At 37.9% G+C, this 26,546-nt stretch overlaps 1 long non-coding RNA gene across 1 annotated transcript in view; it reads left to right on the top strand.

The window, feature by feature from the left end:
- The first annotated feature begins 2,809 nt into the window (after nt 1-2,809).
- The window catches only part of LOC129084264 (uncharacterized), a 35,252-nt gene continuing 11,515 nt past the window's right edge, over nt 2,810-26,546 (top strand). Inside the window, exons 1-2 of the long non-coding RNA XR_008530573.1 lie at nt 2,810-2,872; nt 11,711-11,736. This is a non-coding gene — a long non-coding RNA (uncharacterized LOC129084264). The remainder of the gene's footprint in view (nt 2,873-11,710; nt 11,737-26,546) is intronic.

Raw genomic sequence — 26,546 nt, forward strand, 5'->3', positions numbered from 1 at the left:
TCTGAAGCCAGTTAAAGGCTTTCAATGTTGTCCATTCAGACACTGGTCAATGTTTGTTACAGCAGCTTAAAAGTTAACAAAAAAGCAGAGTCTCTCTTTAGGTATTAATTACTCTATCACAATGAAAGGATTGCCTTCCTTTCACCCTAGCTTATGTGAGTTTAGGCTGCCACACTTTATTTCTCTCACCCACCAATCTGTTCTGCTAGAAGTGGGTGGATTAAGGCAGGAGGCTCCTCCTTTGCAATGTCTTTTAACAATACTGCTATTGCACTGCCATCTTCATTTTCTGGTTTACTAGTTCAGAATTGATGCTGCCCAGAAAGTAAACTCCAAACAAAGTAATGAGCAAGTAGGTCATGGTTTTATTCATCTCTGAGCTTATTAGTAGAATAAAAGACTCTATTTGTTTATTCGTTCAATATCCAGGTGCTGGTTGTAGCTTCATGGAATTTACAACATATTTGGGAAAATATAGAAGTAAGCAGATAATGGCATGTCAGTGTGATAAGTGTTATAGTGGAAATATTCACAGAGTAAGAAGGTTAGGAAAGGCTTTCTGACAGAGGAAGTGGCTGAATTGCACTGTGAAGCTGGGCAGGTGGAAGTGGTAAGGACAGTACTCACAGAAGGAAGAGCCTGTGCACAGAGAGGCAGGAGGGAGCAACTTGCAGAACTGAAAAGTAGACTGGTTGGAAGGGATTGGCTAAAGATCATGTTAGAAAAGCCATACAGAAGAACACACTGTTCTTTGGCAAGAGGAATCATAAAAGATTTTTTAAGTGACATTATGAGATCTTTAATTTAGAAAGTAAATTCCAGGGAGGAGAATGATACCCAATGGTGAGTAGCTCAAGGCTGAGAGAAATTATAATATTGACTAAAGACATAGGGGTTGAGATGGAGAGACAGAGATGCATTTGAGATATAATAAAGAGATAGCTGGAAATATCATAGCGACTGATAAGATGGATGGGAAGGGTGTCAAAAAATGAAGTTACTGATGACTCATGGGTTTCTGGCTTCAAGTAGATGGTAATGCCACTCTCTGACCAAGGGAAAATGAAGAATTCAGGAAGAGTTAGTTGTTAGATACATTGACTTTGAGGTTTCCATAGGACTTCTAAAAAGAAATGTTTAATACACAATTAGATGTATAGGTGTTCAGTTCAAGAAAGAATTCAATAATAGAGATGTAAATTTGGGAGTCATTAGCACATTGGTGCGAGCAAAAACCATGGCAGTAAATGAGGTTATTCAAATAGCCTATGAAAAGTGAGAAGAGGGACAGGAACCAAAACCAGATTGAACACAGGCAGACCCTAGTTTTAGGTGATGTCTGCCACTCTGTATCAAAAGTACAATCAGAACAAAGGAAAGTCCTATTCCCCCACAAGTCTGGATGGGTTTGCTTACTCTACTATAGTCTAGCACATGTTTTTGAAGTTCATTTTGGAATTTGCTAATTCATGAACATGGCATGTTTCAAATTTGAATTCATCTAAAAAGGTAAGAGTAGGAGTAACGATGAGGATGGGTATAGGTAGGTCACCCGATACCAAATGTGGGTGCATGGGACCAAAAGTCTCAGGAAAAGGTACACTGGACAGTTTTACTCAAACAGGGCAGCTGTCATAACAGGCGCCGGTATTGATACAGCTAGCATCAGCCCCAACCTTTGTATCTTAGTACTTCCCACTTGTAATAGTTAGTCATCACGATAGAAATTTTAATGGTGATAAAAGAAATTAAGGAAACATAGATAGTCTGTAATGAGCATTCTAGGGTAGATGAAAATTCCATATCCTCCTGGGATTCTTTACACACGCACATGGGCTCACTTTCAGTATCTCATGATTTTTATGGGGTTACCTATCTCATCTTTGTCCACACTGGGTCTTAGTGGGCTCTCCTGATCATTATCTACCTGGTTCTCAGGGCTCTGAGACCTGCACTTTTCCCTGATACACTTGAACAAGTTACTTGGCTGTATGTAAAAAGCCTCAGCTCTGTCCAGAGAGATGGTATTCCCAGAAAAAAATAAAAGGCAAAATAATAGACATCCACCATCTGCTCACAGCAGAATCCTCCCTCAAATGCCTCATCCCCTCACAGATCTCCCTGATGCCTTATATATCAGGGAAGCATCTCATCTCTTCGAGCTTATTTCATTTTGATTCTGCTCAATCACTCCTTAAAGGTCTCATCTGCTCTCAAGCTGACACTCTTCATTCCTCCAAACATCTTTGCTTCTAGGAACTATTTATGAAAACAACCTGTTTCCTGCTTACCTAAGGAAAGCACAGATGAGATGGGAAGATTTCAGAGAAACAGAATCATTCAAAAGAGAGAATATTTTCACTGCCAATTTCATATTATAGCTTTACAATTGTACCAACTGGGAAGCTCTGTGCATCTGAAGAGGATAAATCTAACATTTTTTTGTACAAATTCTGATATCAAAAAAAAAAGAACCTATTTAGAAACATATGGCAATTTAAGAAAGCAGGAAACCAAAGAACCTGACATTCTTGGAACAACAAATAAAAAAACCCTTAAAAGTTAACAAGGCAAAGATGAATGTGGATTTTGACACATGACGTTAACAGTAAGCATTTGATTCAGTTCTGCTGGAAGTTATTACAGAACAGAGCCAACATGAAAACTGCAGTTCCCAGTTAAAGAAATCTAAAATTAGCCACCATGTACTTTCAGTGTGAAGTGTTTCTAATGGACCACTGAGCAGATTGATGATTAACTTTTGTTCTTCAAATATGTGAAAACATGGGGCTAATGATTAGCTGGAAGACAGGCTTGGAAAACAGGACTACCTACACCCAAGACCACTAAACAAAGACTACAATTGAATGCGGTAAGTTCTAAAATGTATTAGTCATTTTAGTTTACTAAAAATTTGATAACCATTTCTTTGCAATATACATTGAAACCTTCCCCTTCATTGATTATTGTATTTCTTTCTTTCTTTCTTTCTTTTTTTTTTTTTGGTTAAATGGCCTGTATTAGAATAAACAAAATAAACAAAAAATTATGCTTTTATAATTTATTTTATAATAGTCAACCTACCAATAAGTAAATATTAATTTAAATATCTGAATATATACAATGGTTATGATTTATTTTTTACCCAATTCACTCGCACTAAGTTGGAAACTTAGTTTTATCTTATTTTGTAGTATGAGAAATCATATTTTATGGATATCACCACTAGGTGGCTCAAGTGGATAAAACACTAGTTCAATATATGGGGGGGACCCTTTATTTAAAGATTGATATTTCTTTCTGCAGCTAATCCTTTATATTTTAATTTTCTACAAACTTTTTATTATATATTAGTTATAGATTATCACTACAATCTTACATATGGTAGATAATTAATTACTTTAATGTAGGTCATCATCATGTATGCTATTTTTATGAAGGAGTGGATTAATGTACAAAAATGGATGACTTATGTTACATTTGTCACAAACTATAATAATAAAATAAATTAAAATCTTACCAGCTGACTGAGAACACAGTAGTCAATAGGGCCTTAAGGGCTGAAGCCTTACGTTGGATTTCATTTTAATTTATCCAGGCATTTCTAGAGATTACCTGCTTTATTTTCCATCAGTTGACAATTATTTATGCCTGCTAGAGGCAAGTGACTTGCAACCAGAGCTGGAGCTATCTATATTCCAGGGACCTTGAAAATCAAACCATTCTTCTTTATAGTGAATTGTTGAAATGCAGCCCTCTCTGGATATTGTGTCCATTATATTCGGTGGCTTGGAACCCTCTATTCTTTCTAATACAGATGAAACAAAAGCAGGAAATCACCATTTTCTTCCCAACTTTATTAAGCATCTTATAATTCTGTTTGTTTAAGGTAGAGTGCCAGGAGGTAAATGAGTAGGAGGTGAGAGAACTCCAAGCCAGAAAGAAAAGTCTTAAGCCTTTAAAATCTGTCAAAACAAAAAAAGAAAAAAGAAAAAGGAAAACACAATAGGAACCTTGGAATAACAGGGTCTTGAAGGTTTCCTAATAGGATAAATCAATATACCCACCATTATTCTGAAGATATTTCATTCCCTGGCTTTGTTAGTACCAACAGAAGCACTGCTCTCCTAGTTCAAAGTTTAGGACCATTGAAATCTTTGGAGTTTGTCTTTATCCTTAAATTTGTGTTTATGATCACTGGTAATCGACTCTTCCACTTTAAAAGTTTTTTAACTGGCTTTGCTTTGGGGGAGAAGCAAGGTCCTACATTGGAGGAGCTTAAAGGAAGATTTTTCCAACAATTATAACAGGCAAGCAGTATTTTTTTCCCTAATTTTTATCCTCTGTGGAGGTATTTTTAAAATATTTTCTCTGGCCATTTATTATTTGTCCTTTGGAAGTACATGTAGGAGTCTGTTTGGCCTAAAAGAAAAGTATTGATTCTCACTAAGGGAGCCATAATTTGAGTTCAGCTGCAGTAACAGCCGGTCCTGATATTTTTATATTCTTATTCAGGCACCTGACATTTAAGTTTTATTTAAATATAGAGTTGTAAATATAGCTTGAACTAGTTATCACATAGCTCTTAAATACTGAGATTTAATTCTCTCCAAACATAACAGCTGTACCTGGTCAAATCCCTAACCAGATAGTTTTTGAGAAAGAGATAGAATCTTCTTTCCAAATTATGGCCATGGATAGTTTCCACTGAGTGATTAAAAAAAAAAAAGGAAAAAAAAAAAACCCTTGAAAGTGGTTTAAACAAAGAGATTTAATGGCTTACAAGAGTGAATGCTAGAGGTAGGATTGGTTTCACGGTTGACTTGACTCACTTGTTCACCAAGATCAGGTTTATTTCTGCATCTACCTGTCCTTGGCAATGTCTGCTTCACTTTCAGTGGTCCTATTTTGGCTATTCACAAGTGCCTGGTCTATGTTTCCATTCATACCTAAGGATAGTGAGGAAAAAAAAAAAAAAAAGCTAGTTACCCAAGGATTTTCCAGAAGAGAGAGGACAGCTCTCTCCCTGCAGTTCCTCAGCAAACATGGTCTATAGGCTTACTGCCCATCCACAATGCAATAGCTCTGGCCAAGAAATGAGAAGCAATCATTGGGGTAGACCCAAGTTACATGTTCCATTTCAGTAGCCAGAAATGAAATCCATTCCCCACAGCAAATGGGCTATATGCAGGAGATGCAGATACATTTGTAAGAATCCGGGTGACTAAGGGAAAGGAAGCAACATCAGTTGTGGGGGGAGGGGAGACAGAAACAGGTGCCCTAATTCAGACACCTGACTATATGTGGGGAATTCTAGGAGCACACTTCCTGAATTTGAATCCAGGCCCTACCACCTGTTAGCTGTATGACCATGGGCAAGTCACTTTACCTCTCTTGTTGAATACCAAATAGGTCAATAATTTGCTTAATTGTGTATATCACAAGGATTTTCTAAAATTCGTGGCTTAAAACCAAGCATTTATTATATGCTACCTTTGTGTCAGGCATGCAGAATTGGAAAGAACACAAAAGTAAGCAAAATGATATTCTACTTTCTAGGAGCCAGAGATTCAAGAAAAGGAAATAAGAGCTCAAAGACAGTGGTAAAAGACAGCTGGGATAAGTTACATTTAAAAAAAAAAAAAAAAAGATGTGTTTCTCATAGATACAGAAAACAAACTGACAGCTGGTAGAGTGGAGGGGGTATCAAGGGGACTGGGTAAAAAAGGGTGAAGAGATTAAGCAAAAACAACAACTAAACCCCATAGACACAGGCAACACTATGGTGATTGCCAGAGGGAAAGGGGGGTAAATGGTGACAGAAGGAGACTTGACTTTGGATGGTGAACACGCAACAAAATATCCAGATGAGCTATTTTAGAATTGTACACCTGAAACCTATATAATTTTATTAAGCACTGTCACTGCAATACAAATGTTTAAAAAGATGTTTCCCAAAATGACAGTTTTTCTAATTAAATAATGTTTACTAGCAAGCACATTTTTCTTGTTTTTTAAATCCTATAAGAAGTTGATACAGTTTTTCTACATAGTATCATTCATTTATGATGAATGTCAACAATAATTAATAAACAGACAATAAAACTACTAAAAAACACAACAAAAATGAGTAACCAATCAAATGTCAACTATAAAGTGTTTAAAATATAATATTCTCAATTATCTAATATTTAAGATAATGGAGAGGAGTAGAGGTGAGAGCCATTTAAAAATCACTGAAATTTTTCCTTGGATATATTTTTCTGCGTATAGTGAAATATGTGGCCGTGGACTATTCTGACTTTTTTATTATCAGATCACAGAATGAACCTCACTGTGGATACCTAGGAAGTTGCCATTTGCCAGTCCCCACTCTGGTTCAACTCTTTCCTGGAGTGAAAACAGACAATTTTCCTTTGTTCTCAAATAAAGTTTATTCTCTTGGAACAGAGGTGGCGCTAAAATTTTGCTTTTCAAAAATCTTTAATAGGTTAACAGTATGTCAGCAAAATAATTCAATAATTCCCATTCTTAGAGGGAGCAACAGCAACTTAGCTAAGACACCCAAGTGGCCTTCTCCTTCCATCTCAGACAGCACTGCAGGTTCACACAGCTCACTGGACCTGCTTTCTTTCTTAGTATAATGTTTTCTCCTGTTGTTAAATAATATATCACAGCAAGATAACAATTCTGCAAAATGGAAGTAGTCTAACCAAATTAACACTAATAGAAGGGCCCTGACCAGTGTGTCTCGGATGGTTGGGTATCGTCCCACAAAGGGAAAGGTCACCAGTTTGATTCTCGGTTAAGGTACAGGCTTGGGTTGCGGGTTTGGTTACCAGTTCTGGGCATGTGCAAGAGACAACCAATCAATGTTTCTCTATCACATTGATGCTTTTCTCCCTGTATGTCTCCCTCCCTTCCCCCTCTCTAAAAATAATTAAATAAAATCTTTTTAAAAAATACTGATAGAAGGTACGTAATATCTTTGCACCAAAGAAACTGAGAAAAATGTTCATCTCCATTTGTATTTATAGCTACTGGTAACTTCCTTACATCCTTTAGGAAAGGCATAAATAAAATTCCCCTGTGGGAGACAGAAGTAATGCTCACTAACACTGATGGTCTCTAAAATGGAATCTGCAACAATGGAGTGAAGTGGCAATTGTGCCAAGCTGTGTGAGCCTGAGGGACAGAGCCGTTTTTTCCTGTACAGGTCCCCAGTGTGTGGCGCTGATTACTACCTCAGTAAATGTATGCCAACTCGATTTTAATTTCTCCAGAAGGTTTGAAAACCAACCTAGATTAGATGTGAACAAGAAAACAATGATATAAAAACTAAAAAAACCCCACAGGACTGAGGCAGAGACTGAGGGAGTTTCAACTAAAATATTATCTCAAGAGGAAAAGGGAGTGGCTGGACAGGGCTCACTTAGAGCTGAAAGAACAACTGGTACTGGAAAAAGAAAAAGTCCAGAGCATTTTAGGAATGATAGAGGTGGCAAAAAAAAACAGTCAGGCCCTCTTGAGTCAAGCGCTTTATTTTGCAGATAAGAAGAGAGGTCCATAGAGGGAAGTGACTTGCCTCTGGTCTCTGAGCCCACAAGAACAGCAATTTTTCAACCAGTGTACCACAAGAATTCTTAAAACACACAGTACCTGACTATTTAGTCAAGGGCACTGACCTCTTTCCCCTTTGGTTGTCAAATTAAAAAAATGACAACTGCTAACACAATAATAATCATCCAGTGTGAATATATCAAAATTATATCTCTTTCTTTTTGTCAGATTGGCAAAAAATATATTCTATGGTGTGGCACAGAATTTCAATAATTAAGTTGGTGTGCCATGAGGTAAAAAAGTATAAAAATCAATGATCTAGAGGCAAAGGTGAGGCAGTGAATGATTTCAACCTCCACATGAGTCTCAGCTGCTCCACATGGGAGGCCTCTGTCCCCGTCCGAGACGTCCAGAACAGGTCTGGCTTGTCTGAAGAGAGAGTTTATGTCAAAGCTTACTGATTATTTCTAGGTCTGGGACAAATGGTTTATTCTCCAATTATAAATGTGATAAAATTACAAAAAAGGTTTTCATCAGTAACAAAAAAAACAGTGAGGCTCCTTTTACTCACCTTTTGCCCTAACACACCAATATCCTATGTGGGAATGGTGTGGGGATTGCCTGAGGGAGTGGAGAATGCTGGTAGGAGTGAGGCAAAGGGGGAAAAACTGGGACAATTGTAATAGCATAATCAATAAAACATAATAAAAAAAATCCTATGTGGGAGATTACAGTCCAGAACCTCTGCAAAGAATGGCCAAAAAGAAACACAATTCCTCAAAAGTCTTCTTGTAACATTTTGAGGACTCTTGGTTCCAGTTTCCAAAAGGCCTAGAATACTGCAAATGCCTTGCTGGTGGGAAGCAAGTTCAAATCAGAAGGAATCTGTACAAGGAGAGATGTTGCCATGCACATTTGTAAGATACAATGGAAACTGGGAGTAAAAAGGAAATGGCATTCAGTAGGAACCAGCAACCATATAAAAGTACTTAGCAAAACAAACAAACTACCTAGTCATGTGATTTTCCTCAAATGTAGTTCAAATATATAGTTTAAATATTACTTACAAACACCTAAGTATACAGTAACTACAAACTACAAGATAGTCATTTTTTAATAGATGGTAAAGCAAATAAATGAGTAGCTACTGCTTCCATTCATGGATTCAATAATTCAACCCTGCATTGATCAGATATTGATCAAGTGGCTATTTATATTAGGTCCTGTACTTGAAGAAGGATGCAAAGATGAATGAACAAAAAACAAGCCTTCCTTTGGGGCACTCCCAATTCCAGACCAGGGTGGTAGAGAAGAAATTAAATTACTATGTCACAATAAGAAAAGTACTCTGGCCCGGCTGGTGTGGCTCAGTGGATTGAACTCTGGCCTGTGAACAAAAGTGTCACCCATTCCCAGTCAGGGCACACACCTGGGTTGTGGGCCAAGTCCCCAGTGTGGGGCATGCTAGAGGCAACCACACATTGATGTTTCTCTCCCTCTCTTTCTTCTTCCCTTCCCTTCTCTCTAAAAATAAATAAATAAAATCTTCAAAAAAAAAAAAAAAAAAAAGGAAAAGTACTCTGGTAGAAAAATGACACAGGGTTAAGTGGGAATGAAAGAGTGAGGGAATTCTCTCTGATATGTGAGACTGTTCATTCAATTAAAGTTCTGATGGCAAAGACTTTGTTGGCTCATTTCATAAACAGTCATGCAATTTTCCCTGGTAAAACCTGCAACAACATTAATTCTAAATTTCCCTGGATTTCCCTGGTTGGTACTTAATAGACACTTGTAGAATTAAATTTTGCCTCTCCTTCCCTATCTCCCACCTCTTTTAACCCAGAAATTCTCTTAATTTATCTTTTTAGCTATAAGAAAATATCTTTATGAATCATAGAAATGTATACTTGAAGCCTATCTGATCTTATTAACCAATGTCACTCTAATACATTTAATATAGAAAAGAAAATATCCTATAAAGTAGCAAGATTGTACATTACAGTCTGAAATAGATAGATATCCTTATAATGTCAAGAAGTTTGAAATACTTATAGTTCAACTGTTCTCAGCTTAACAGACGTTTTAAACATGGTTTGATAGATTGACAGATACATAGAATTTAGAACAAAAGGTGACTTCCCTATAATTAGAAAAATAAACCGAGACCCACACTGATTGAATGAAATAGCCAACCTCATAAAATTAGTATTAGGAAATATTTGCAACCTCTAATTATTGTAGCTGTCGACAGAACACACAGTCACTGCCTCTAATTCAGTGAAGATTTTAGATCGAACTCATTTTCTCTCTAATTACTTTTGTCATAATTCTTGGAATTTCAATGCCCCATATAATAGGAAATACATTCAACTCATTAGCCTGCCAATCTTTAACTCTTCAACAAGGAGATTGTCTCACATCTCACCTTGGCCACACCCCTATGCATGGTCACACCCTTGTCCCTGTCATTACCAACAGGGGCATCCCATCCAAAATCCCAGTTTCAAGCGTCCCAAATAGAGATGAGAATCCAGGGAGCAGGGAGCACCTGAGCATCCTGAGTACTGTTCTGCTTCCGTCAGCTCACTCCCTCTCATACCCCAACGCCACCAATGTTTGACCCCATCGGCACCTCATTTTCATTGCTCATTCCCCTGCTCGCATCTTCACTTCTCTTTACACTCAGCTCAAATTTCATGGTCAATACGATAAGCATTCCTGCACAGACACCCTCAATTCCATTTACATCTCTTTTAGTCCTAACTGCCTGAAAAACTCCAACCTTGACCAAGTCTGACAAATTTTCTCTCTCTTTCTCTCCCTCTCTGCCGCCACCCCCACACCCCACCACCACTACTACTCCTCACCTGCCCCTGTGCACTTGAATATGCCTAGAGGAAACCACAATCATGCTGACTGGTTATTCTGTAAAATCATGACCACAAACAACAGGCTAACCCATGTTCCCTGTTGTGCATTTTTATCAAGTCTACTCTCCTAAACGATTTTACACATTCTTTTTCTCAAACCTCTCAAACCCCTTCCCCTCCTCAAGATCAGATGATTGCTTCTTATTTCAATGAGAAAAAAATAAAATCCCTGTCAACAAATCTACTAACTTTTTGCACCCGGAGCCATAAGCCTTGCCATCCCTTTTACTATAATGAATTTGGTCCTTGTTCATTATTAGATCTCACTTCCTCCTGCATACTCAGCATTTTCAATTTTGCAGCTATCTCCCTTTCTCCTGCATTACCAACTTTTCTTTCTCTCCTGAATCATTTCTATTAGCATTTACATATGCTTCCATCTTAAAATATCTCTGTTGTCGTCACAGTTTCCTCTAGGTACTACATCATTTCTCTGCTCTCATCAAAGTCACTTATGACCCCACATTGTCAAAGCCAGTGATCAATTTTTATTCTTTATCTTACGTATCAGAAGGGTTTGACACATTTGACCATTGTTCCCTTCTTGAAATATTTCTTCTCCTGGTTTCTGGGCAACATACTCTTGCTCTCCTCCTTCAACCTTTGCTACTCAGTCTCAGCCTCTTTGATGAATCTTCTACTTCCTGCCAACGTATAAATATTGTAAGATCCCAGTGCTTGGTTCTTGGATCTTTTCTTTACCTACTACTCCTTTGATGATCTCAGCCTGCTGGCTTTAAATGCTGCCTATATGCCAATGAATCATTAATTTATATATCTAGTCCTACTCTGAACCCCAAACATATATATAACCTACATTTCTATTTGGAAGTTACCTGAAGTTTTCCAAAACAGAAATGTATCCGCTCCCCTAAATAAGCCATGTCTTCTCCCCCTTTTCTTCCTCGTCTCAGTAAATACCAACTGAATTCATCCAGTTGTTTGTGCCAAACCTTAGGAATCATTTTTGAGTTATTTCTCCTATTGCAGCTCACATCCAATCTATAACTAAATCTTCGTGACTCTATTTTCAAAACACTTCCAATCCCATCAACCCCCATCACCTCCAACTATACCCTCTGGACTATATTGGATCAATCACTTAACTGTTCTTCTGCGTCCACGCTCATCTTTCTATAATTTATTTTCTGTAGAACAACCAGACTGAGCCAATTAAAATATAAGTTGAATTATACCTTTCTACAATTTATTTTCCACAGATCAACCAGACTGAGCTACTTAAAATGTAAGTTGAATTACATTATTCCTTTGGTTAAATGAACCCTTTCAATTGCTTCCCATATCTCTCAAAGTAAAATTGAAAGTCTTTATAATGACCCAAAAGCCCCAATGTAATCTGGTCCACAGCCACCTCTCTGACTTCATCTTGAATGTCTGTGTCCCCACAGCAAAATCCATATGTTGAAATTCTAATACCTAATGTGATAGTATTAGGAGGTCAAGCCTCTGGGAGGAACTTAGCTCATGAGGGTAGAAACTTCATAAATGGGATTAGGGCTCTTATACCCCAGAGAGCTCCCTCTCTCCTTCTGCCATGTGAGGACACAATCAGAAGGTGCCACCTATGAATGAGGAAGATGGATGACACCAAATAGTGATCATGCTGGTGCCTTGATCTAGTACTTCTAGCCTCCAGGAATGTGGGAAATAAATTTCTGTCATTTATAAGTCACCCAGTCTGTGGTATTTTGTTTTAGCAGCCCAAATTGACTCAGTCTATAAATTTAAAAAGTATGGTTTTCTCAAGCCTTGTCCAACTGCAATGGATGAAAAGTTAGACTTTTTATCAGGTGAGGAGAAACAAGGAGCAATGTAACTGATTTAGTGTGCAGCACGGACCACGGATTCTTGGCAGCATAGAGATGGACAGAGCAAAGGTGGCACTTGAGGACCCAAAGGGGTTCAAGAATTATTGGAATTAGGATACCATAGGAAATGAATTGGAGAGATCAAAATGGTGGCCGAAGAGCGGGGTGCTTAAAATAGAACTTTGAGTGAAATATAATTTTTAGTAACAATGAGATCAAGACTATGAACAAGGGGAATGTCATGATGGGTGGGGCTCAAGGCCGCTCAAGGAGGAGAGGTAGAAAACTGGGAAGCCACTGTGTTAAAAGCATCCTTTATGTAGGTACTTATGATGAAGTTTCACTAGGAAGTGGAACTCTTCGAGGAATGAGTGGGAATGACCCACTGATCTGCAACAAGGAGGGGGAGCGGATGGCAACTCCTCTCAAAGGGAGACTGATTCGGAGCAAGGAGTATTAGAAATGGAAGGAGTATGATCTGGACTGGCAGAGTGGGGAATAGGAAGGCACCTATCTGTGTCTAAGAGGATAGAGCTGTGTGTAAATAAATAAATAAATAAATAAAGTTAAACCAAAAAAAAGTCTGCTGGGGAAGCAGTGGCCTCAGGGAAGAGCTCTGCCTTGCTTAGAGCAACAAGATGAAGGGCAGGATGAGAGAAGAATTTGCAAATGTAGAGATGTGTGCTGGTGATAGGCTGTGAATTTCAAAGAGCATAGTAGGAGTCTGGGAATCTAAGGAGGCAGGGATAAGATTTCCAGGTTTGGGCAAGCGTTGGTGATTGAAACAGAAAAGGATATGTTAGAGAGTAGAGATGAGAATCCAGGCAGTAGGGATAACCTGAGCATCCCAAGTACTGTTCTTCTAAAGGTGTCTGAAGTAGATCGGGTGTGATAAATGCTGCGCTGCTTTGGTCAGATCCTCATCCCACTCTCCAGGACCAAAGCTCTGGCCTCAAGCTGCTGGCATGACAGCTTTTAACTGAGCACTGGCACCCACCCTCCACCCCCGCCAGGAATTTCCAGAGAATGAAGAGAACTCCCTTGCCCAATTTTACATCCTTCCTGGGCTCACCCCACCCCCTTCTGTGACTGGTCAACATAGAGGTCTGAATGCCTGGTCCCCTGACCCGACCCCTCATTCGCTCAGAAAGACCTGGAGAGTTTCAGAGCTCCCCCTAGCATTGCAGAACCTGTGCAGGCCTCTGCTATTGCACTGCCTGGGCCACAGTCAGCTGTCTTCCCTGCCCTCCCCTCCCCCAAGCTGGCGATGCTGAGAGAACTCCCCAGGTGAACCACCTATGCTCAAATCTCCTTCTTAGGGAACTGGAACCAGGACACAGGGAAACAAGTGAGATGACTCCTCAGACTCTAAAAGCAAAGAGTGGAAGGGGAGGGGTGGCTGCTAAGAAGGGGAAGGGCAAATTGGGGGGTCTTGCCAAGAATCTACAAGCTCAAAGGGTCCCTTTCCATCCCCAGACCACCTAGAATTCTGAGGCTGTACTTAATGTAAAATTCTTACTGTTTGATATACTTCAAGTGGAGAGAAGATAAAAATTATTAGCCTTTCTGTCCTAAGACCTTGTAGAAGTCATCATTTTTAAACTGAACCCCTTACCAAAAGCTGAATAGTCACTGTACTAGACTGTATTGCTGTCTGAGCTTTCTCTGAATTGTCCTAACCAGGCCTCTCCCTCCCAGAGGTCCCTGCAGGAGTAATATACTTCCTTCCTTAGATTTGGTCTCATGACTTGCTTAGCCAATAAAATATGAGTGAAAGTGACATGTACCTCTTCCAAAAAAAAAGTTTTGAGTCATTGCAATTCCACCTTCTCTCTTTTCCCTTTTTCCTAAATCAGCACTGTTCCATATGGGCACTGTTGTGCAAAATCACTCATAGGCTATAGATAAACAAATGAATGTGGCTATGTTTCAATGAAATTTTATTTACAAAAATAAGCAGCTGAGCAGATTTGATTCTCAGTTGGATAGGTACTTCTGAGAAAGTTATTTAAATATGCTAGCCACAGGCTAAAAATACAGGCAATTCTCTAAAATCACTTTTTTGCAAATTTTACCCACCCAGTATTACTTTTATAATTTTTGTATTAAAGATGACAGAGAACATCCTTGGTTTATTAGTTCCCAGAGCCTATTTATTTAATAAGGCTTAAATGGGTGAAAAGGCAAAGAATGGCAGATTCGCTATTTTTTGACATGTAGGAAAAAAACAACTAGCAATATCTCTGCTTGCACATATCCTTCGAAAGCAATTGGGAATGCATGCAGAAAGAGAATAAGAGGTATAAGATTAATGGGTGAATTAGGGATAAAAAAGCAAAGAAATGGAAACATGAAGAGAAAATAATACAAACGTGGGAGAAAATGGAGTGAGGCTAGAACTCCTGTATGTTTTCTTCTGCACCAGGACCAGAAAGTATGCTTGTTCCTCTACTGCCACCTGCAGTTCTTTCTGGATCCTGGTTTATTTTTGCAATTTTCACTAATGGGTTAAACCACCCAGGATGCACCTCCTAAGCGTGCTTTCCCATTTTTAACTTCAGTTACATCTTGCTGAAATCCACAGATTCAAAAATGGCAGGATGTGAGTAAATGATTTTCGAATGGATGTGGGGAGAAGAGGACAAGGTCAATGATTAAGGATAAATAGGGGTAGGAGTCAAGTTTAATGTTGAGATGAGGGTCCAGGAACAGAGGTAGTTAGGAGACAGAGCCCAATTCTATAAATTAGAGAACTGAGTTTGCATGCAGCTGGGTAATTCTACAAAGTAGTAAGGTAAATTATTAGGCTATTAATATGACTGGGATCCGGAGGTGGGAAATGCAGGCAAAATTATGGCGTAACAAATTGTTCTGGGCAGATCTGGGATAGTAAATCAGGGCCTGACCATCTCCCCTGCACTTTATCACTCCCAGTCAAGGAATTAGTGGTAAGAAGACCACAGGGATATAATCTGTTCACAAATAAGTCAGATCTACTCTATCATTGCATCATGGCTTCCTGTTTAAGAGTCTGTCTACATTGTAAGCAATTTGAGTCAGAAATGTCTTTTTTATTATTGTAAGCCTACCATTAATTATCATAGCTGTCCAAGAGTTAGCACTCAATAAATTTACATTGAATTAAATTGTTTCCTTCTGATGATAAAATGCAGTATTTTTTCAAAATTTCTTGTGGAAATTTGTTGATTCATTGAAATAGAGATGGAGAGCACTTCATGATTTCCAGAAGTGATGTGCTCCACGTCACTTGTGCTCCAGCTTGCTTCAAGCTCATAGTGATCTTAAAAAACAAACAAACAAAAAAAAAAACTTCCTATTTTATAAGAAAATATTACAAACAACTATATGCCAACAAGTTGGGCAATCTGAAAGAAATGGATAAATTCCTAGAAACATACAATAGTACAAAATTGAATCAAGAAAGAGAAAATCTGAACAGATTGAGCACAATGAACAAAAGTAAAGTAGTAATCAAAAACCTCCCAACAAACAAAAGTTTCAGACCCAATGACTTCACAGGTGAATTTTCCAAAACATTAAAAGAAAAACTAATACCTATCCTTCTCAAACTGTTCCAAAAAATTCAAGACTCCCAAGCTCATTTATGAAAACAGCATTATCCTAATTCCAAAACCAGATAAAGACTGCAAAGAAAGAAAGTTATAGGTCAATATTCCTGATAAACATAGATGCAAAAAGCCTCAGCAAAATATTAGCAAACTGAATTCAGCAACACATTAAAAAGATCATAAATCATGATCAAGTAGGATTTATTCCTGGTATGTAAGTTTGGTACAATATAAGCAAATCAATTATTGTGATACATCACATAAACAAAATGAAAAATAAAAATCACATGATCATGTCAATAAATGCTGAAAGGATAAATTCAGCAAGCATTGATGATTAAAAAAAAAAACTAAACTCTCACCAAAGTGGGAATAGAGAAAACATTACTCAATATAATAAAGGTCATATATGACACACCCACAGCTACCATCATACACAATGGAGAAAAGCTGAAATCATTTTTCTTACGATCAGGAACAAGACAGAGATATTCATTTTCACCACCATTATTCAACATGTGGAATTCTTAGCCACAGCAATCAGACAAGAAGAAGAAGTAAAAAGCATCCGAATTGGAAAGAAGTAAAACTGTCATTATTTGCAGATGACATGATACTAAAGATTCCACCATAAAACTACTAGAACCAGTAAATGAATTTAGTAAAGTAGCAGGATACAAAATAAATATTTAGAAATCAGTTGCATTTTTATATACCAATAATGAACTATCTGAAAAGGATACTAAGAAAACAATCCCATTTATAATTGCATCACAAAATAAATAAAATACCTAGGAATAAATTTAACCAAGAAAGTAAAAGACTTGTACTTAGAAAACTATAAGACACTGAAGAAAGAAATTAAAGAAGATGCAAATAAATGGAAGCATACACCATACTCAGGGACAGAAAGAATTAACATCATTAAAATGTCCATATTACCCAAGGTGATCTATAAATTCAGTGCAATTCCTACCAAAATACCAATAACATATTTCACAGAACTAAAACAAATAATCCAAAATTTTATATGGAACCACAAAAGACCACAGCAATAGCCACAGCAACCTTGAGAAAAAAGAACAAAGTGAGAGGTATCACGTTACCTGATCAAATTACGCTCTAATGCTATAGTAATTAAATAGTATGGTACTGGCATGAAAACAAACATATAAATCAATGGAACAGAATAGAGAGCCCAGAAATAAAACCATACCTCCATGATGAATTAATATTTGACAAAGGAAGCAAGGACATACAATGAGGTTAAGATAGCATATTCAATAAATGGTGTTGAGAAAATTGGATACATGCAAAAAAAATCAAATTAGACCACCTTCTTACACCATACAAAAGAATAAACTCAAAAGGGACTACAGAATCAAATGCAAGAATCAAAACCATAAAACTCCTAGAAGAAAACATTGGTGGTAAAATCTCAGACATTTCTCTTAGCAATATTTTTTTCTGATATGTCTTCTCAGGCAAGGGAAACAAAAAATAAAAATAAACAAATCGGACTATATCAAATTAAAAAGGTTTCGCACAGCAAAGGAAACCATCAACAAAATGAAAAGACTACCTACTGAATGGGAGAATACGGGGGACTCCGGCCCATGAAGTCTCCCAAAACAGCCTGTCAAGGAAAGGGGAAGGCAATTCTCCCACAAGGAGAATACCCCAAGCCCCTGTGCTCAATGGCTTTTATTGAGAGGGTTACACACGTGGGACAGGTAGCAGGAATGTATAGGTAATCTAATTACATCAGTCATCTAGGATTACAGAGACTAGGTGATGTTTAAAGAAGATAATGGCAGGAACACACCGAATTGCTAGGGTCAGAGATGAGCAAACATTATGGCGCAGATGGGATTTGGGTCAGGGTTCAGGAATTTTATAAATTTCTTTCCCAGCCTTGAGCTGGTTATCTGGTATAAGATTATAGCCTGAGGGAGAAACTAAGCCTGTTTCAAGGAGTGTAATTTATTTCTAGGCCTGATTTCCCCTGGGGGCCCTCAAAGCTATTATCAGTTCCTGCCTATCAACCACATTACCAGTGTTCCAGCCAAGTCTTACAAGCTTGCATGGGACTACAGTCCCTGATACCACTCAAAGCAGCCCCCTACAGGAGAAAATATTCACCAATGATACAACTGATATGAGGTTAATATCCAAAATTTCTAAAGAACTCATACAACTCAACGCAAAGACCCCCACAAACAAACAAAAACAAAATCCAATTTAAAAATGGGCAGAGAACCTGAATAGACACATCTCTAAAAAGGACACACAGATGGCCAACAGACTAAGAAAAGATACTCAACATCACTAATAATCAGAGAAATGTGCATTAAAACCACAATGAGGTGTCACCTCACACCTGTCAGAATGGTTATCATCAATAAATCAACAAACAGGTGGTAAGGATGTGGAGAAAAGGGAACCTTCATGCACTGTTGGTGGGAATGCAGACTGGTGCAGCCACTATGAAAAACAATATGGAGTTTCCTCAAAAAATTGAGCATGGAACTACCTGTGACCCAGCAATTATACTTCCAGGTATATATCTGAAGGAACTGAAAACGCTAATTTGAAAACATATAGAAACTCATATGTTCATTATAGCATTATCTATAATAGCCAAGAAAAGATATGGAAATAACCTAAATGCTCATCAATAGACAACTGGCTAAAGAGGATGTGGTACATATAAACAATGAACTATTTACTCTGCCATAAGATAGAATGAAATCTTACCATTTGAGACAGAATGAATGGACGTAGAGGATATTATGCTTAAGTGAAATAAATTAGTGAGAAAAACACAAATATCATAGGATTTTACTTATACGTGGAATCTAAAGGACAGAAGAAACTAACAAAATTGAAAGAGACTTACGGATACAAAGAAAAGACTGATGATTGCGGGAGGGGAGGAGGGTTGGGGTGTGGATGAAAGGATGAAGGAATTAAAAAACAACAAGTTAGTAGTTACAAAATTGGTAGTTACATAGAAACTTTCTGGTGAAGTCATAAGATTTTAATTGTTTTAAAATTTTTAATTTTTTTTCTCAATTGAACACTTTACTTCAAACTTTATTACAGTAACCTTTTTGGAGAGGTGTACCTGAATGAAGGGCACTATACTCTTATCCACCATACTTTTAATCTCTCTACCAAATTAGATGCAAACGAGTGTCCTTATGCATTCTCTTGCCAAGTAAAAGAAGTTTGCCAAACTAGAAAAGTTAATTTTCTAGAAGATTGGTACAAATAGCAGCATAATGTTTCTAACAGAGCAAATGGATACACACACATATATAATTGTAGCTGTATCTACTGAGTCTTCCATGAGCCATGATTACTCATGAAAAAAGATAAAATCAGATTCAGACTGTGAGCCCTTTGAGCTCCATTAGGCTGCATGTCCACTTAAAAAAATAGTAACAATGGGACTAATTGCTTTTGATGGGCAGCCATTCACGACCACATTACCCAAATTCCAGTATCATTTAATTTATTTTTGATTTGTTTTAAGAACACATTTTTCACATGGAAGGTCTGCACAGCATTAATTGTCACTTTTACAATTCAAACATTGGTTAGGTTATCTTTTGGCAAAGAGAGAAATAGGTCATTAGTCAATACACTGAAACCTGAAGGGTACCCTGTACTGTATGTCACGAAGTTAGTAGACACCAACCATTGAAAGAATAAAAACATTTTCATAATGATAGTAATAAAAAATAATAAGTTATTTTCCTGAAAATTCAGTTTAGTGCAAGCTAAAGCACAATACCATTTTTTTAAGTAAACACATTTGTATTCCACTTCATAATTGTTTGGCTCTATTACTATTTAAATCATTTTCTTTCTAACCCAAGACTCTTCCTTATCTGAGTAGCCTAAGCTTTAAGAGTTAAACAGACTTCCCTTTCTAGTAGTTTGGAAGCTGTAAAAACCTGAAGACTCTCCTGCTATAAAACTAAAGATAATAATGCAAAAGAAATCTACAGTGGCCAAAAATGACTGGGAAATTTAAACGAAAAAGATAAGAATAAGCTGATAATACTAGACAGTTCTTCAGTGCTTGCATGTCTTTGCAACCAAAGGTTAGGTTCTTCACCACCACATGAGTAATGCATAAGTCCTGGAGCCCTTTTGGTAAAGGACAGATAGAACTGAAGCTCCTGAATCAAGAGAGGTTCCAGAAGATTTTACCTATCTGCAAAAGGTATACTATAAAAAAAAAAGTGCCACCCCAAAATGTAAGACTTTATCTTTGCCTAGGCCTGGGATGGGAGACATAATTATCTCTCAAAATATGTATCATAATGAGCCTATTCTGTTATCTGGTGATGTATGAGCAAAAAAAATCTAATTAAAAACAAAAAGTCCAAGATGGAGGCATAGACACACTTTAACTCCTCGCACAACCAAAAGAAGGAAAACAACAAAGTTAAAAACAAAAAATAACCAGACCTACCAGAAAATCGAACTGTATGGAAATCCGATAACCAAAGAGTTAAAGAAGAAACATTCATTCAGATCAGTATGAGGGGTGGAGATGGGCAGCCAGGGTGGAGGGGAGAGCATGGCAAGGCAATAGCTGGAGGCCCAAGCAGGCAAGGCAGCAGATGACAGATGGATTGGTCCCATACTTACAGGTGGATAAACTGGAAGGAACAGCTGGGGAGAGAGACAGACTCCAGGGTTCCACAATCCAGGGTTCCAGTGTGAGAAAAGAAAGCCTCAGAACCTCTGGCTGTGAAAACCTGTAGGGGATGTGGCAGAGGGAGAAACTCCCAGTCTCACAGGAGAGTTCATTGAAGAGACCCACAGGATCCTAGAACCTACATAAACCACCTGGGAATTAGCACTAGATGGGCCCAATTTGCTTGTGGGTAGTGGGGGAAGTGACTAAAAGCCAGCCGAGAGCCAAGCAAGCAGCATTGTTCCTTCTTGGACTCCTCCTCCACTTACAGCAAAACAATGGAGTGACATGGGTTGCCCCACTCTAGTGAATACCTAAGGCTCTGCCCCTTCCAATGTACCAAGGCAAAGAGACATGACCCAAATGAAAGAACAGATCAAAGCTCCAAAAACAGAACTAAGCAATGAACAGATAGCCAACCTATCAGCTGCACAGTTCAAAACACTAGTAATCAGAATGCTCACAGAAATGGTCTAGTATGGTGGCAAAATGGAGGAAAAAGTGAAGGCTATGCAAAGTGAAATAAAGAAAAATATACAAGGAACCAACAGTGAAAGGAAGGAAACTGGGACTCAAATCAACAATTTGGAGCAGATGGAAGAGATAAACATTCAACCAGAACAGAATGAAGAAACAAGAATTCAAAAAAATGAGGAGAGGCTTGGGAACCTCCGGGACAACTTTGAACGATCGAACATCTGAATCATAGGGGTGCCAGAAGGAGAAGAGGAAGAGCAAGAAATTGAAAACTTATTTGGAAAAATAATGAAGGAGAACTTCCCCAATCTGGCCAAGAAAATAGACTTCCAGGAAATCCAGGAAGCTCAGAGAGTCCCAAAGAAGTTGGATCCAAGGAAGCACACACCAAAGCACATCATAATTACATTAAACAAGATTAAAGATAAGGAGAGAATCTTAAAAGTAGCAAGTGAAAAGGAGGCAGTTACCTACAAAGGAGTTCCCATAAGACAATCAGCTGATTTCTCAAAAGAAATCTTGCAGGCAAGAGGGGGCTGGAAAGAAGTATTCAAAATCATGAAAGACAAGGACCTACATCCAAGATTACTCTATCCAGCAAAGCTATCATTTAGAATGGAAGGGCAGATAAAATGCTTCACAGATAAGGTCAAGTTAAAGGAGTTCTAAATCACCAAGCTCTTATTACATGAAATGTTAAAGGGACGTATCTAAGAAAAGGAAGAAAATAAAAAACTATGAAAGGTAAAATGACAACAAATGACTATTGACAACTGAAACTAAAAGAAACAAAAACAAAAAAAAACTAAGCAAACAACTAGAAGAGGAACAGAATCACAGAAATGGAGAAGATCACATTGAGGATTATCAGCAGGAAGGAGAAGGGGGGAGAATGGGGGAAAGTTACAGAGAATAGGAAGCATAAATAATAGGTACAAAATAGACAGGTGGAAGTTAAGAATAGTATAGGAAATGGAGAAGCCAAAGAACTTATATGTACAACCCATGGAGATAAACTAAGGGGCAGGGAATGCTAGTGGGAGAGGCAGTACAGGGCAGAGGGGAATAAAGTGGAGAAAAAATTGGGACAACTTTCACCTCCACACAGAACTACAGCAAAATTTACAACTAGACTACAAAAGAAATATCACCTAGATTCATCAGAAAATCAAGCTGTATGGAAGTTTGACAATCAAGGATTTAAAGAAGCCACATTCATCCTGGCAGGTAGGAGGGGCAGAGGTGCAGAGAGGTGTGGAGACATGGAATGACGCAGAGAGGCAGCGGAACAGACGGTTCCACATTCACATGTGGTGGATAAAAACCAAGAGGGATACCTCAGGAGTGAGCCATCCCAGCCCCAGACCAGACACCCAGCCCACGGTTCCAGCACCAGGAAGACAAGTCCCCATAATTTCTGGACATAAATACCAGTGGTGGTTAGGGTGGCAGAAGTACTGAGGGATTCTCAAGAGACTCCTCTGACAGGGCTGCAAGGGACTTAGGATTCACACAGATCTACCCACTCTGCACCAGGGCAGTAGCTGGAAAGGCACAAGTGACATGTGGGGAGAAGGGGAGAGAGTGAGGGGAATGGCAGCAGGGCAAGTGCCAGGACACAGATTCTTCCCAGGCAATCTCCAGAGACCCGGCAGTGGCATTGTCCCCTCTATGAGCCCTCCCCCACACAGAGCCATGAAGTGGTGAAGTGGGTTGCTCTGCCCTGATGATTACCTAAGGATTCACCCCACACAATTTACAGGTGCCCTTTCTACAATAGGACATGTACTAAGACAGGGAGTCTTACCAGCTCTGCCTAATACACAGACACAAACACAGGGAGGCTGCCAAATCGAGGAGACAAAGAAATGTGGTCCAAATGAAAGAACAGAACAAAAATTTTGGAAAAGGATTAAATGAAATGGAGATAAACAACCTATCAGATGCAGAGTTCAAAAACACTGGTTATAAGGATGCTCAAAGAAATCATTTAGTACTGCAACAGCATAAAAAAAGAAAAACAGGCAGAGATGAAGTTTGCATTAAATGAAATCAAGAAAAATGTACAGGGAATTAACAGTGGAGGGGATGAAGCCAAGAAACACATCAGTAATTTGGAACATAAGGAAGAAAAAAGCATTCAATCAGAACAGCAAAGAGAAAAAAAGAATTCAGAAAAGTGAGGATAGAATAAGGAGCCTCTAGGACATTCCCAAACATACCAATATACAAATAATAGGTGTGCCAGAAAGAGAAGAAGAAGAGCAAGAAAATGAAAACTTTTGACAACTTGTAAGTTGTCCTTATATGGGACAACTGTAGGACCATAATCAATAAAATATATTTTAAAAAAACAATAATGTATACTATTTCATACTCATCAGATTGGTACAAAAGAAAAATTCTGATAGTAAGTGTTAGCGAGAAAGTGAAAACAAAATAATTTCATATTATTTGAATAATGAAAGAAAAATTCCCTAATTTGGTGAAGGAAATAGACATACAAGTCCTGGAAGCACAGAGAGTCCCAAACAAGTTGGACCCAAAGAGGGCCACACCAAGACACATCATAATTAAAATGCCAAAGGTTAAAGATAGAGAGTCTTAAAAGCAGCTAGAGAGTAGCAGAGAGTTACCTCAAAGGAGTTCCCATAAAGCTGTCAGGTGATGTCTCAAAAGAAGATTTGCGGGCTACAAGAAACTGGCAAGAAGTATTCAAAGTGATGAAAGAGAAGGACCTGCAATCCAGATTACTCTATCCTGCAAAGCTATCATTTAGAATGGAAGGGCAGATAAAGTGTTTCCCAGATAAGATAAAACTAAAGGAGCTCATCATTGCCAAGCAATTATTATATGAAATGTTAGAGGGGAGTATTTAAGAAAAAGAACATCAAAACTATGAACATTAAAAAGGCAACAAATTCACAACTATCAACAACTGAATCTAAAAATCAAACTAAGCAAACAACCAGAACAAGAACAGAATCATAGATATGGAGATATTTTGGAGGGTTAACAAGCTAGGAGGAGGAAGGTGGAATATGGAGGAAAATGTTCATGGATTAAGAAGTACAAAGTGGTAGGTACAAAATAGACAGGGGAATGTTAAGAATCATATAGCAAATGGAGTAGCCAAAGAACTAATATGCATGACCCATGGACATGAACTAAGGGAGGGGATTGCTGGAGGGAACAGAGGTGCCAGGCAGAGCAGGACAAAGGGGGGAAAATTGGGACAACTGTAGGACCATAATCAATAAAATTTATTTAAAAAAACAATAATGTATACTATTTCATACTCATCAGATTGGTACAAAAGAAAAATTCTGATAATAAGTGTTAGTGAGAAAGTGGAGCAACAGGCACACTCTTAGGGAAAACTATAAAAGGCACCTTCTGGCATAACCACTGTGGAGGACAATTTAGCCATATCTAATTTTGGTAAAGATGGACATACCCTATGACCTAGCAATTTCACTCTTACACATATCCCTAAAGAGATTCTTGACTAAGAGATATGGAGAAATGTTAAAGAACATTTAATACAATTTTTTTAACTAAAAAATTTTGGTTAATCAACAGAACAGCTGAAAGTTTTTTTGTTCTATTCACCCAATAAAATACCAAACATCAGTGTAAGTGAACAAAACAGAGCTACATCTGTCAACTTGGTTAAATGTCAAAAATATATTGTTTAACAAATAAAAAAGTTTTTGAAGGAAGATATATACAGCATGATACAATCTATATACAAATTAAAAATACACCAAAAAATACCTTAATTTTTAAGGCTATATATGTATATTGTAAAAGTATAACCCTGGCTGGTGTGGAGCAATTAGTTGGAGAAAGGTCACTAGTTCAATTCCCGATCAAGGAACATACCTAGGTGGTTCCCCCAGTCGGGGTGCATAAGGGAGGCAACCAATCGATGTTTCTCTCTCACATCGATGTATCTTTCTCTTTCCAATGAGAATAAAATAAACTTTTTTTACAAAAAGTATAAAAACTGGGAAGAATGGGGGAGGGGGGAGATTAATAGGGTTTTATGAGGACTTGAATTGTGTTTGTGGTCTTCTTATACAAATTGACCAGTACACTGAGTATTCATTATACTGTCATCTATATATTATATAGGTCTAGGATATTTCATAATTTAAACAAATAACTAAAAAGAGATACAAATACCCACACTCTTTAGGGTACAATCTTGAAACAATTTCTGAATTATGCTGAGAAATAAGCTGGTTTCCATTCCTGGGCCTTGTGAAGCTCTCAGGAAAAGAGAAAAAGGTACATCTGAGAAGGCTTGGCTTATTATTAGTAAACCAGTCTTCACTGACTTTAAGTCATTTCACATGCATGTGAAATATTTCAGCGTTTAGCAACCCCATTAAAGCTCCTTGACAACAATCAAGCCTAGTAAAACAAGGTGAAGACATTAATTGCATTAAGAAAATATCTTGTTTTGTGCATTTTGATATGACTTAAATCTCCTAGGTTCCCAAACCAGAATGATAAAATGGAAATAGGACATTTTAAATAAATTTGCTCAAGAGAACCTATGAGCTTCTCTGACAAGTAAGGGGACCACATTTTCACTTAAAATATCTATCGAACACATTATGTGATTTATTTATGTATGTAGATATCTCCTCTTTTCATCTCAAAAAGCATTTGAAGCAGCTGAACCTCTATTATGAATATAATGAAGTCTGGCACTACATACAAGAAGTTTACAAAATAATTTGCAAAACCTTTGACCGAAACATTACAGGTTCACATTATCCATATGTATAATATCCAGACACTTAAATGTCTACTGCTGGAAATATACAGGGAGCAAATCCCATCACTGTCAGACATAATGTCTTTAAGCTCTTTATACTCACCGTACAGTTTCCCGGGCACTAATAGAGTCAGCATTAACCATTCTTACTGGTCATTTTGTGACCCCTAAAATACATTAGAAATCCAATTTTGTAATTTCACAGCAACATCATAGTCCCATATTAGTAATTTTTTTCTCATGCCCTCTCTTCACGGTTGCTAGCTGCCAGAAAAGTGTTATCATGATAATGTTTGGAAAATGATCCAATTCCAAGTATTTTTGACCAGTTATTACATCAACAATTGCCAATGACCGTAGAGTCCTAGACACACTCTTACAAGTCTTACAATTAAAACCTTCCAATTCCAGGAAGTTTGTGAGCCCAGGGATTGTTCTGATGAACTGGTTTCAACTTTGAGAGCTCCAGGAAGTGAATAACTGAGCTTACTTCAAGTAAAGAGAAGGTGGGGGAGATCAGACCAGACAAAAGGGAGCTCACAGTAAAGTCAGCTGTAATAGTGGCTTCCATGTCAGTAGAGCCAATAGCTTTAAGATTGTTTTTGAGAAAAAAGTTTTCTGTCAAATTGCTTTTGTGATCGGTATGTAAGAAACATA

This window comes from Pteronotus mesoamericanus, unplaced genomic scaffold (genome assembly GCF_021234165.1).
Source record: "Pteronotus mesoamericanus isolate MK-2021 breed Mesoamerican mustached bat unplaced genomic scaffold, CSHL_Meso_final contig_130, whole genome shotgun sequence".
NCBI classification, from domain to species: Eukaryota; Metazoa; Chordata; class Mammalia; order Chiroptera; family Mormoopidae; genus Pteronotus; species Pteronotus mesoamericanus.